The following is a 10,518-nucleotide window of genomic DNA, read 5'->3' as shown; positions in this document are numbered from 1 at the left end:
AAAAAAAAGTAGGATTTCCTTCTTTTTAAGGCTGAGTAGTATTTCATTATATGTATACACCCCATTTTCTTTATTCATTTGTTGATGAACATTCAGGTTGCTTCCATGTCTTGGCTGTTGTGAATAATGCTGTAGTGGACACTGGAATGCAAATATCTCTTTGATATCCTGATACTCAATTCCTCTGGAAAAGGGTAAGAATTAACAGGGAAAATATTTCAAGAACCCAGTGGGCAGGAAGTACAAGAAGAACAATGATGCTGGGAAACACAGGGCACTGAATGATATTAAATACATTTGATACCACATGGCTGCAAAACAGGGTGGTTTACTATAAGCAGTATCTGTAGCTTTAATCCAGACAGGTTCATGTCCTGTCACTTAAGAGCTTTGTGGTCTTGGTCCATCTGTGTAACCTGTCTGAACAAGAGTTTCCTCATCTGCAAAGTGGGACAGTATCACCTGGTTCACAGTGTCAGGAGGATGACATGAGACAATGAAAACTGTGAGACATGTGGTAAGCATTCAATAAAGAACTACAAATTTCATTAAGTATTTAATAAAGAACTATGAATTTCATTGTGAAATTAACGTCTTCAGAGTCAAAACCAAAGGCTTATTACACACACACACACACACACACACACACAGAAAGAGAAAGAGAGAAACACAAATGACAAAATCAAAGCTTTAAAGGAAATTTCTTTGTTAGAGTCCATGATGTAAATAACAATCTTTCCTATGTCAATGTGAAGTTTCATTTGCTAACATTTTATCTACATTAAATGATTAGAAATCATGATTTGCCACATCATTCCACATAGAACCAAGTGGAATGGTAGATTTTGATTTTTGTTTTTCAGTGGGTATCCAACTCATTTGAAAGTACTGAAGGCGGGCCCATGTTTGAGACCTTTGGTCTGATGTATGGCCTTGGATAAACTTGTGTCATTCTTGGTTTTCTTATCTGCACCTAACTCATCCAGTTGCTGGAATGATGAAATGGGACCAGGCTTGGGCAAAGTGTTAGGTAGACGGCTGATGAGCCTGTTACCATTGCATCCTCGAAGCTTTGGGATGGTGACTGTAGGTACTGGCTCTACCCCAAGGATAAATGCCAGAAATACTGTGGAAACAAGGGTCAATTTATCCTGATAGAGCCAGGCAAAACGAAGAATAATGCGTGAAATTAAGGTAGATGAGGCTTTAAGGAAAGGAAAAACTTCTGTTCAGCAGGATCTTTTAGATAATGAAGTGGTCTCTAAGGAAACTTGAAGGAGCTCTACACTGGAAGAAAAACTAAAATGGGCAACCACTCTGCCTACTGAAGTATGAGTGATTTCAAAGCTTCTGCCTTCTCTTAGTCTTTGCTGCTTCTCCTTCCTCTTAATTTTATGCTTTCCCCAAGGATGTTCCTTGATCCAAATTGCTCTTTATTCGAGGCTGTGATTCATTCCTGGTGTGGTTAAACTGGCCCATGTTTGTGGTATCTGATGCTAGAGTAGTGTCTTAAAAAGGCAACCGCCATCTTTCCCCCAGGTTCACCCTTGGTGCCTTCCTGTCACCCCACTCCATGTTTGCAGCAGGCCGTCCGCAGCCTGGCCTGGCTCTTCTGCCTCGGTGTCAGCCTCCTCATTAGGCATGCTCTGGAGCTGGCTGGTGTCAGAGCCAGCCGATGCATCAGAATGCAGGGCATGCCTCTGGCTCCAGGGAAGCTGCACATTCCGCATGAAATATGAAGGCAACAGCCAGCCCAGGGGAGACCCAGGGTGGATTTAGAGGAAGAGCAGCAAAGGTGGCTGTTGGGGGAGGGCTGTTCTGCAGGGCCAGAGAGATGATGTGGGCACCTATCACATATTTTAAAGGCACCGCTTTGGTGGGGGAGAGGGATGCTGGGAGGGGCACCTGGTGTATGTATCCTCTTGGCTGCTCCTGACACACACTCCCTCGGTGCATTCTTTCTGCATATGCTCACGGTATATCTGTGATTATGGTGATGTGCCCTTTTGAGATAGGCAGCCGGCTCACTCCCCGCTGTGCTCATCACTGATTCTTGAGTTTCTCTTTTGGGAGAACCTGAAATCATAAGAGCAGTCCATGTGGATTTCAGAGCACCTGACAGTAAGAAACATAATAAAAAGTAATCATTGCCCAGCAAAGCCCTGGGGATGCTTGTCACACACCACCTTGGGTCCACAGAGGTTAAGCGTGCTTAACAGGCGGTGGCCTCAGATGGTTCCAAGGTCTGACATTAGAGCCTGTCCTCGTCTTTGTCCAGAATCCTCTAGTGTCCAGCCAAGGCTCCATGCTGGGGTTCCAGCCAGCCATTCAGAGATGAGGAGAAAACCATTAATCCCCACCATAGGCACTAAGAGATTACTGCATGCCTTAGACATGTCATAGTGTAACGTGCTGTGCACATACGCTTAGAACACTTACCCACTTGTAGTGTGCTTGGTTTATGTGCAGGTCACCAACTTAGCCACTCTATCCGTGAAGCAGAAATGCTATATTATTTGTTTTTATATAACCAGAGGATTGGTACATAGTAGGTACTCAATAAATACTGAGTAAATTATATTTGATAAGACTGCCCTCCCATACCATCACACATCCAAGTCATCAAAAAACACAAGTCTACTGGTCCCTCCAAATGCAGCAATTTTGGGAGGCCACCTTTTCTACCCTAACCTAAATCCACAATGCTCATTATAGTGTACTGAGGTTGTAATGCCATTTCATATCATTGATTACAGAGTATTACAGAGTATCCCACTTTCTTTTGATCAGAGAACACACACACACACACACACACACACACAGGGATATACATATATATGTGATGAAAGTTGTTTGCATTCCTTGTGTGTGAGATGAATGTGAAAGTTTTCTGCAAGAATCTCCAAAGCAGTGATGTCTTCTGAAAGCCCCAGCTGTTTCTGGTTGGCAGTACTGCCTGCTGCATACCTTCTGGAGGTGCCATTCAACAGGCAGGTTCCACACTGAGGCTGCCCTGCTGGCTGGATGTGAGACAATATGTATGCTTGCTTTACATGTGGAAACTTGCAGTTTATAGAACTGTATTTGGTGACTTTGTTAATTTTATAAAGAAATTGGCTTTTTTTTGTGAACTGAGAGGACTCTGTACTTATGTTGGGTTCTTGATGCAGAGTAGTAGGAAGTAACAGGATTCAACTAAAGTGTTGGCGTTTCACAAGACCATAAGCTGCCTGGTAGCCGGGCATCGCCTCCCCTGTCCGCTGCTGTGTTCCCAGTGGCTAGATCATAGCTAGAACGGAGTAGACACTAAAATGTTGGGTTGAGTGGAGACTTCGACCTGCACTGTCACTTAGAGAGGGTGTCACTTAAACAGATCTGTCTAGATCTGCACTTTCTGTAGCAGAGAAACTATAGTGCCTTATCCTCTAGCCAGTAATATGTTCAGGGTTAGATCCATTAGAATCCTCCCTGGTTTTGATGTACCTATGCCAAGAGACAGAATTTCTCTGTTGGAGTTACTAAGTTGAGAATAGGATGCTAATTCAAAAGAGGAGAGAATTGGGCTATATTAGACAAAATGAAAATATGGAGAGAGAAAGAGAGTCAGCAAAGCAGCTAGCCCTACCAGCATCATATGACTGTGTGTGTTCAGCCCCAGCTGAAGCTCTAACCCAGAAGGTCTTGGTTATATGAACCAATAAATTACTCATTTATTTATTTGCTAGAGGTAATATAGAAGAAGGTTTTCATCGCTTAAAACTAAAAGCAGTCTGACAGGCTTGTTTCATACTATCCCTGTCTACTTTTAAAGCTATTCATTTGCTCCATGCTAACAGCTAATCTTCTTTACATTTAATGCATGCGGCTCTCCTAAATGTCTATTTTCACATGGCGGTTATTTTGCCCAGTCCTTTTGCCTGCTTTAAGCAGAACTGTGTTTAAGCCACATACTCAGGGCAGATATATCTGTCTCACAAAAAGACTGTAGAGAGAAGGAGTACTTCAAATTTCTGTATAACAGACCTAACAGTTCCCACTGGTGTTGGATCCCCCAGCCCTGCAGCACACAGCACTCCCTTGACAGTACACATTAACTCTGCAGTGGACCTTGGTGAGGACACCCTGCTCTGGACTCAGCTCTGCTGTGGCTGCACTCAATTGTTTGTAACTTGTTTTGCAGGAATGGGGCTTGGCCCCCTGCTAGAGGGGAGATGGCTAGTTTTCAGAGAACAAAGGAGAGGGAAGAAGAAAGATGTTCCTTGAACATCTACTATGTGAGAAACACCACCCAGGGCACGGCACCTGCCTGTGAGTTACATAACTTCTCTTGTCCATAGCTGTGGATGCAAAGGCTCAGAGTAGTTCAGCAGTTGCTTGCACGTAGGCTGAGCTGTTTAAGTGACAGTGCAGGTCTGTCTAAATCCAAGCATCCATGCTTTTTCTACCACCACTAAGTTGTCTCCTGGGGCCATGTTTTGATTTGTTTTGTGCAGTCCAGACTACTCAGCACCATGCTGGCCACACTGTAAGTCCAATGATGACAGCACTGTGTTTATCGCCATTTCATACGAACCTAATGAGGAGGGAATGTTACAGAACACCCCCTCCATGGTGTGAGAGAATTGCTTGACATGGAGATGCACAGAAACAAGAGAAGTTTGGAGTCCAATTTCCTTCCTCTGTGGCCCACCCAGCCTCTGGGGTTGAAAGTGTGGCCAGGGAAAGCGTTCTGTTCCCGTACATGCAGGGATGCCTCTGGCTGGGTGACAGCCACTGACCCACCTAGTTTTTGTTCTGCAGGTGTTGGAAAGAGGATGCAACCATCCCCAACAGGGAAGGGTGGAAAATGCTGCACTGTGCATGGGTGAATGTGCACATGTGTGTATGTGTGGTCCTGGGAGCAAGGGCCGGGCAGGGACCAGTCTGCAAAACAACATTAAGAAACCGAAACATTTTCCACTGAGAAACAGAATTACTGCCCATGGAATTCTTACCCAGCCTGAGAAGCGAGCAGCAGCCCCTCCTTTTCATTAGTTAAACAAAGAGGGTTATTTTTCAAACGAAAACTTTCAGTGTGGAAAACAATCTAATTCCCGGGGCTTTTTGAGAAGTGAGATTCTCAGCGCTCCAATAAACATGTCTATGTGGATATGCAGCTGCAAAGGCAGTGTGGGTGCCCTGACCAAACGAGAGGGCAGGCCTGGCCAGTGGGGGACACGGGGACTTAGCTTCAGGCCTCTCATAACAATCCCAGGTAGAAAGGCCAACAGAGGGAATGAACCATGGCCTGGAAGATTTGAAGTGTTCTGCGAGAGAAAAAAAGCGAAAACAAAAATATTTTCTGTAAGTCCATTAAATGATCTCCTTTCTTCCTCCAAGTCAGTGAACTCCTTCTGGTTGGAAAATAATCTGCAAACTCAAGCCCTGCTTGGTTCAGTGGGGTGTGTTCCGCCTTACTGAATTCCTGGCCTTCAGAGATCTTTCAAAACTTTCGCCCACTTATGAACCCATGGGGTAATGTCACAGCTTTCTCTTGAGGGGTTCTCTTCATGAAAGCTCCTGGGTACTTGCATTTGTTTAAGAGTGGGCAAGAATAGGAAGGCAGACTGCCAGGGTTCAAATTTTAGCTCTACCACTTAAAACTAGTGTGTGCTTACTCTCTCTGGACCTCAGCTTGCCCATCTGCAAAGGGGAGTAAGAATGGTATCTACATCACAGAGTTTTCATAAAGATTAAATGAGAAGATGCTTACAAAGTGCTTACCACAGTTTCTGGACAAAGGAAGACCTCAATAAAAGTGTGGCCATTGTTATGAAGTTAAAGGGACATGGCATATGGTCACAGACCTGAACTTTTTAAATTAATAAATATCATTCTTTGAGGTTTCTACTTTTCCCATCTCACTAATGGAAAGTGTGTTGTTTAAAAAAATAAAAGGAGACACAAAATAGCCTCTCTTCAAATCAGAGCTTCCTTCTCTAATCAGTCCGTGAATGTTTCGGGGAGTGCTCTATTTAACTTGGCTGGCCCCTGGGTTTTGCTGTGAGTAATACATTGGGCTTAATTTCAAACTCCACACAGCCAAGATCACTGGATACTTGAGCTTCCCCAAGCTGAGTTGATACAGCTGCTCTGCCCCTGGTCACTGGTGAGCTGTCCCTGTGGATTCCAAAGGGTCTGAATATAAACAGACCAAGGTGCATGGGCCAGCCGAGATGGTCAAGGACATGGGTTCCCACTGAGCAGGTGTCCAAGTGAGACAAGACTGACGAGGCCTGGGGAGCCCTACAGTGTAGTCAGAGGAAACTGATACAGATAGAGGGTGGCCAGAGATTATGGAGAGAGGGGCCTCGATGACGCTTGGGGAGAGTAGTGTTGCTTGGAGCATCCTTGCTCTTACAAAGGCAGCATAGGTGGTTGAAGGAAACCATCCTGATTTTGACATTGCCACAGTGATAAATGAAGGGCATGAAAACTCTCCAAATTAGGGTCTCTGAGACCAATTAGGTCAGGTGGTGAAGATTTGCTTGAAAAAATATCGAGTATGGCTTTCTTTTAAACAAGGCTTCATTTCAAATGGAACTGAATAAACCAAATTCAATTTAGACATGTTTTTCCCCAGGAACTCAGCTCTGGCACGAAATAAGGCTTGCCTGAGGCCACTTGAGAACCGCAATCTGTGGGACAGCCCTGTGATGGACAAATAGAGCAGAGTGTTAATTTTGAGGCCTGTCGAACCCCAGTGACAGGCGGGCTGGTAAACAGACTGAAGAAGCTAATGACTACTTAGTGCTTTCCAGGATAGGAAATGTCTCTTTGGCTTCTGAGGTAGCAACACCCTTACCTTAAAAGGTTTGGATTGATGATCTGGGCCCAATAAAAGCCCCTTCTGAAATCTGTTGGGAAGCCCAAGCATTTCAAAAGTGAAAGATAATGAAGATGTTCTAGAAGCAATATCATTATGAGTATACATTATAAATGATAATTACAATTAATCACATTAGCCTTCATAATCTCCCAGTGTTATAACTCAACAATGGTAGATTCATCTTCCTTGTGTTCTTTGGAAGAGATTTTGTCCTGAGCTACACATTTTCTCCTTTGATTTATGGTGGTTTCTGCTTTCTGACTGATTTCTCTGTCTCCTGAAGACAGGCATGTGATGGGGAGGGAGGTTTGGGAATTAGATGAAGTTGTGGGGTCATGATGCCCGGCAAGTTCTAGAACCCCAGAATTTACTTGGCCCCTGAAGGAGGCCCTCGAACAGCCCATCTTGTTATTTCAATGCTGTCAGAACTCTTTCATGCTTCTACGTGTAATCCATGGTCAGGCGTTCCCCAATCCCCGCTGCAATCTAAATCGGCCTCCTTCTTTTATTCTCTCTCATAATTCCCTCTTCCTTCTCCCCAAGCACTAATCATGGTTTTTAATCATTTCTTTACATTTATTTGATGTTTAGCTCCTCATTAGATATGAGCTCAATAGGAGAGGGGTCATGTCTATTTTACTCACTACTATATAATGAATACCTAGCGTTGTGCCTGGAATAGGGAGGCAACCAATAAATAATTGTGAATGAAAGACAGAGTGGGTCAGGTGGTGAAGATTTGCTTGAAAAAATATCGAGTATGGCTTTCTTTTAAACAAGGCTTCATTTCAAATGGAACTGAATAAACCAAATTCAATTTAGACATGTTTTTCCCCAGGCTCCAGGCTCCATTCTCTGGTCTGTGCTCACTGACTCCTTCCTCCTCTTATGCTGTAAAGAGAGAAAGCCCATGGTTCTGGACACAGCTTGATCACATCCTTGTGCTGTTCCTTGTCTTGACAGCTCCTCCACTGTCTTGGCTCCGGCCTGCAGCTTTTGACGAGGACCTACAAAGTCTACATTTCTAACCCTGAAATGCTCTTCCTCTTGCCTTCTTTTTCTTCTCCCAGTCACTAGGCTGGACAACTTAGTGTCTTTCCTCAACATCATTCCTCATATTTTCCAAATAGTCAACATATGAAAATACTGAAAATATTAATTCAGTGTCTTCTCATTGTCTATGACTCAAATCTCGATTGTCCAGACCGTCCCATCTTTTCCCGAGTTTCTGCTACACATTATCCAAATTTCTCTTATGCCAACAACGTCTTTTCTATTAATACTGTCAACATTCTACCTTTCCTTCAAGGTTTATCTTAATTATTTCCCACTTTAAGTCCTTGTGAGCTTCCCAATCAATTATAATTTCTCTTGCTTTTAGCTACCAACACACTATGTATCTTTCAGTTGGCATTCTCTTAACTTTTTATTGAATAATGAATTTCTATGTATTTGTCCATATTTTCAGTGAAAGCCTGATAAAACAAAAGCATAAACTACTAACACACACCCTACAGACATTAAACAAAATATTAAGATGATATTATGAAGAATTTTATGTCAATGTCTCTGAACATGCAGGTGAAATGGACAAATTCCTAGAAAAATGCAAAAATTGATAGAAGAAAAAAATGGATAATTTGAATATTCACATATTTGCTAGAGAAATTGAATATATAATTGAAAATTCCTACAAAGAAATGAGGCCTAGACATTTGAGTGAGGAGTTATTTCAAACATGTGAGAAAAAATATGAGTGTTACACAGATTCTTCCAGGGATTGGAAAAAGGAAGAAATACTTTGCTACTCATTTTATGAGGCCAGCATTACTTTGATACTGAAACTTGCCAAGGACATTCCAGCAGAAGAAAATTATAGGCCAATCCTTCATTGTAATATAGATAGAAAACTGTTGAGCAAAATAGTGGCAAACCAAATCTAGAGATATTTTTAAAGTATCAGATAGCATGACAAAATAGTTTCTTTTAAAATGCAAGGTTGGTTTAACACTTAAAATCAATATAATTCACCACAGAAACAGAATAAAGAAGAAAACCATATGAATACCTCAAAAGATGAATAAAAAGCATTTGGTAAAACTCAAAATTTGTTTATCACTGAAAATATAACTGGCATCAAATTAGGACTAGAAGGGAACCCTTTCATCTATAAAAGTCTATACTTAATAATGAAATAGGAACACTCCTACTGGAGACCAGGAACACGACAAGGATGTTCACTCTTACCACTTCTGTCTAGCAGTGTACTGGAGGTTCTAGCCAGGGTAGTTTAGATAAGAAAAAGAAATTTCAAATTTTAAGGATTAGAAAAGACACAACCTGATATTATCTGTGGACATGATTATATGCATAGAAGCTACAGGTGAATTATTAGGATGAGTCAGCAAATTTAGCTAAACTAATGAATATAAAGTCAACATACAAAAATCAGCTAGGTTTTTGTATACTTGCAACAAATATTAGAAAATAATACTTTAAATTCGATGCCATTTATAATAGCATTTAAAAAATTAAGCACCTTGTTAGGAATAAATTTAGCAAAATATGCACTTGACCAATGCATAGCAAATGCAGAACATTACAGAGAATAGTTTTTAACGACTTAAATAAATGAGGAGATTTAACATGTAAATTGGATTGGGAGACCCACAGTTGTAAAAATGTTAATGCTCTGCAAATTGGCCTATGCTTCCATGCAATACTAGTCAAAATTCCAGCAGGTTTTCTTTCTCTCTCCTTCCTTCTTTTTCCCTTGCTTCCTCGCTCCCATCCACCCTCCCTCCCTCTCTCCCTTCCTTCTTAAAATTGGTAAGCTAATTCCAAAATTTACATAGAAATACAAAGTGTCAAAAATAGTCAAGACAAAATTGAAAAAGAAGAAAGCTGAAGGACTTGTACTACCAGATATCAAAACTTATAAAGCCACAGTAATTAAGGCAATATGATATTGGTGTAAATAGAGACAAATGGATCCATGGAACAGAGTTGAGAGTCTAGAAACAGAGCTGTATAGAAATCACCTGATGTACAACACAGGCACCACTGCAGTGTAGTGTGCGAAAATAAATGGCTGGGTTCTGAATTGGATTTCCAAAAGAAAAAAAATTCTTTGACCCCCATCTCACACCATACACAAAAGTCCCTTACAGATGGAACATAGGCCTAAGTGTAAAAGGTTGAAGAATAAAGCTTCTAAAATATAACATATGAGAATATCTTCATAAGCTTGGTGTAGATAAATCAAAACAATGCATAAAATTTGCTAACCATAAAACTAAAGATTGATAAATTGGTCTCATTAAAATTAACAACTTCTCATGAAAAAAAGAAAAGTAAAGAAAACACAGACATACATTTAAGAGAATTAAAGGGCCAGTCATAGAGTGGGAGAAGGTATTTCCAAAAATATATCCAGAATATTTAAATATTTCTTATATAACAACAACAAGATGACATATAATGTATTAAAAATGGACAAAAAATTATTGAACAGTCCTTTTACAAAAGAAGATGTCTAAATTGGTAACAAACTTATGAAAGTATGCAAACTTAGAATCACAAATTCAATATTAACCACTTTTTTTTATTATTTTTTATTTATTATACTTTAAGTTCTAGGGTACATGTGC

The 10,518-nt window shown here is 41.1% G+C and overlaps 1 long non-coding RNA gene across 1 annotated transcript in view; it reads left to right on the top strand.

Annotated features, from left to right (window-relative positions):
* Positions 1–10,518, top strand: part of LINC03041 (long intergenic non-protein coding RNA 3041) — a 53,418-nt gene that overhangs the window by 33,575 nt on the left and 9,325 nt on the right. The window contains exons 2-3 of the long non-coding RNA XR_014485118.1: positions 4,181–4,308; positions 4,801–4,864. This is a non-coding gene — a long non-coding RNA (long intergenic non-protein coding RNA 3041). The remainder of the gene's footprint in view (positions 1–4,180; positions 4,309–4,800; positions 4,865–10,518) is intronic.

This window comes from Rhinopithecus bieti, unplaced genomic scaffold (genome assembly GCF_001698545.2).
Source record: "Rhinopithecus bieti isolate Rb0 unplaced genomic scaffold, ASM169854v2 scaffold_71, whole genome shotgun sequence".
In the NCBI taxonomy this organism is placed as follows: Eukaryota; Metazoa; Chordata; class Mammalia; order Primates; family Cercopithecidae; genus Rhinopithecus; species Rhinopithecus bieti.
Note: the sequence above shows the minus strand (reverse complement) of the source record. Positions and strands in the feature narration are given on the sequence as shown.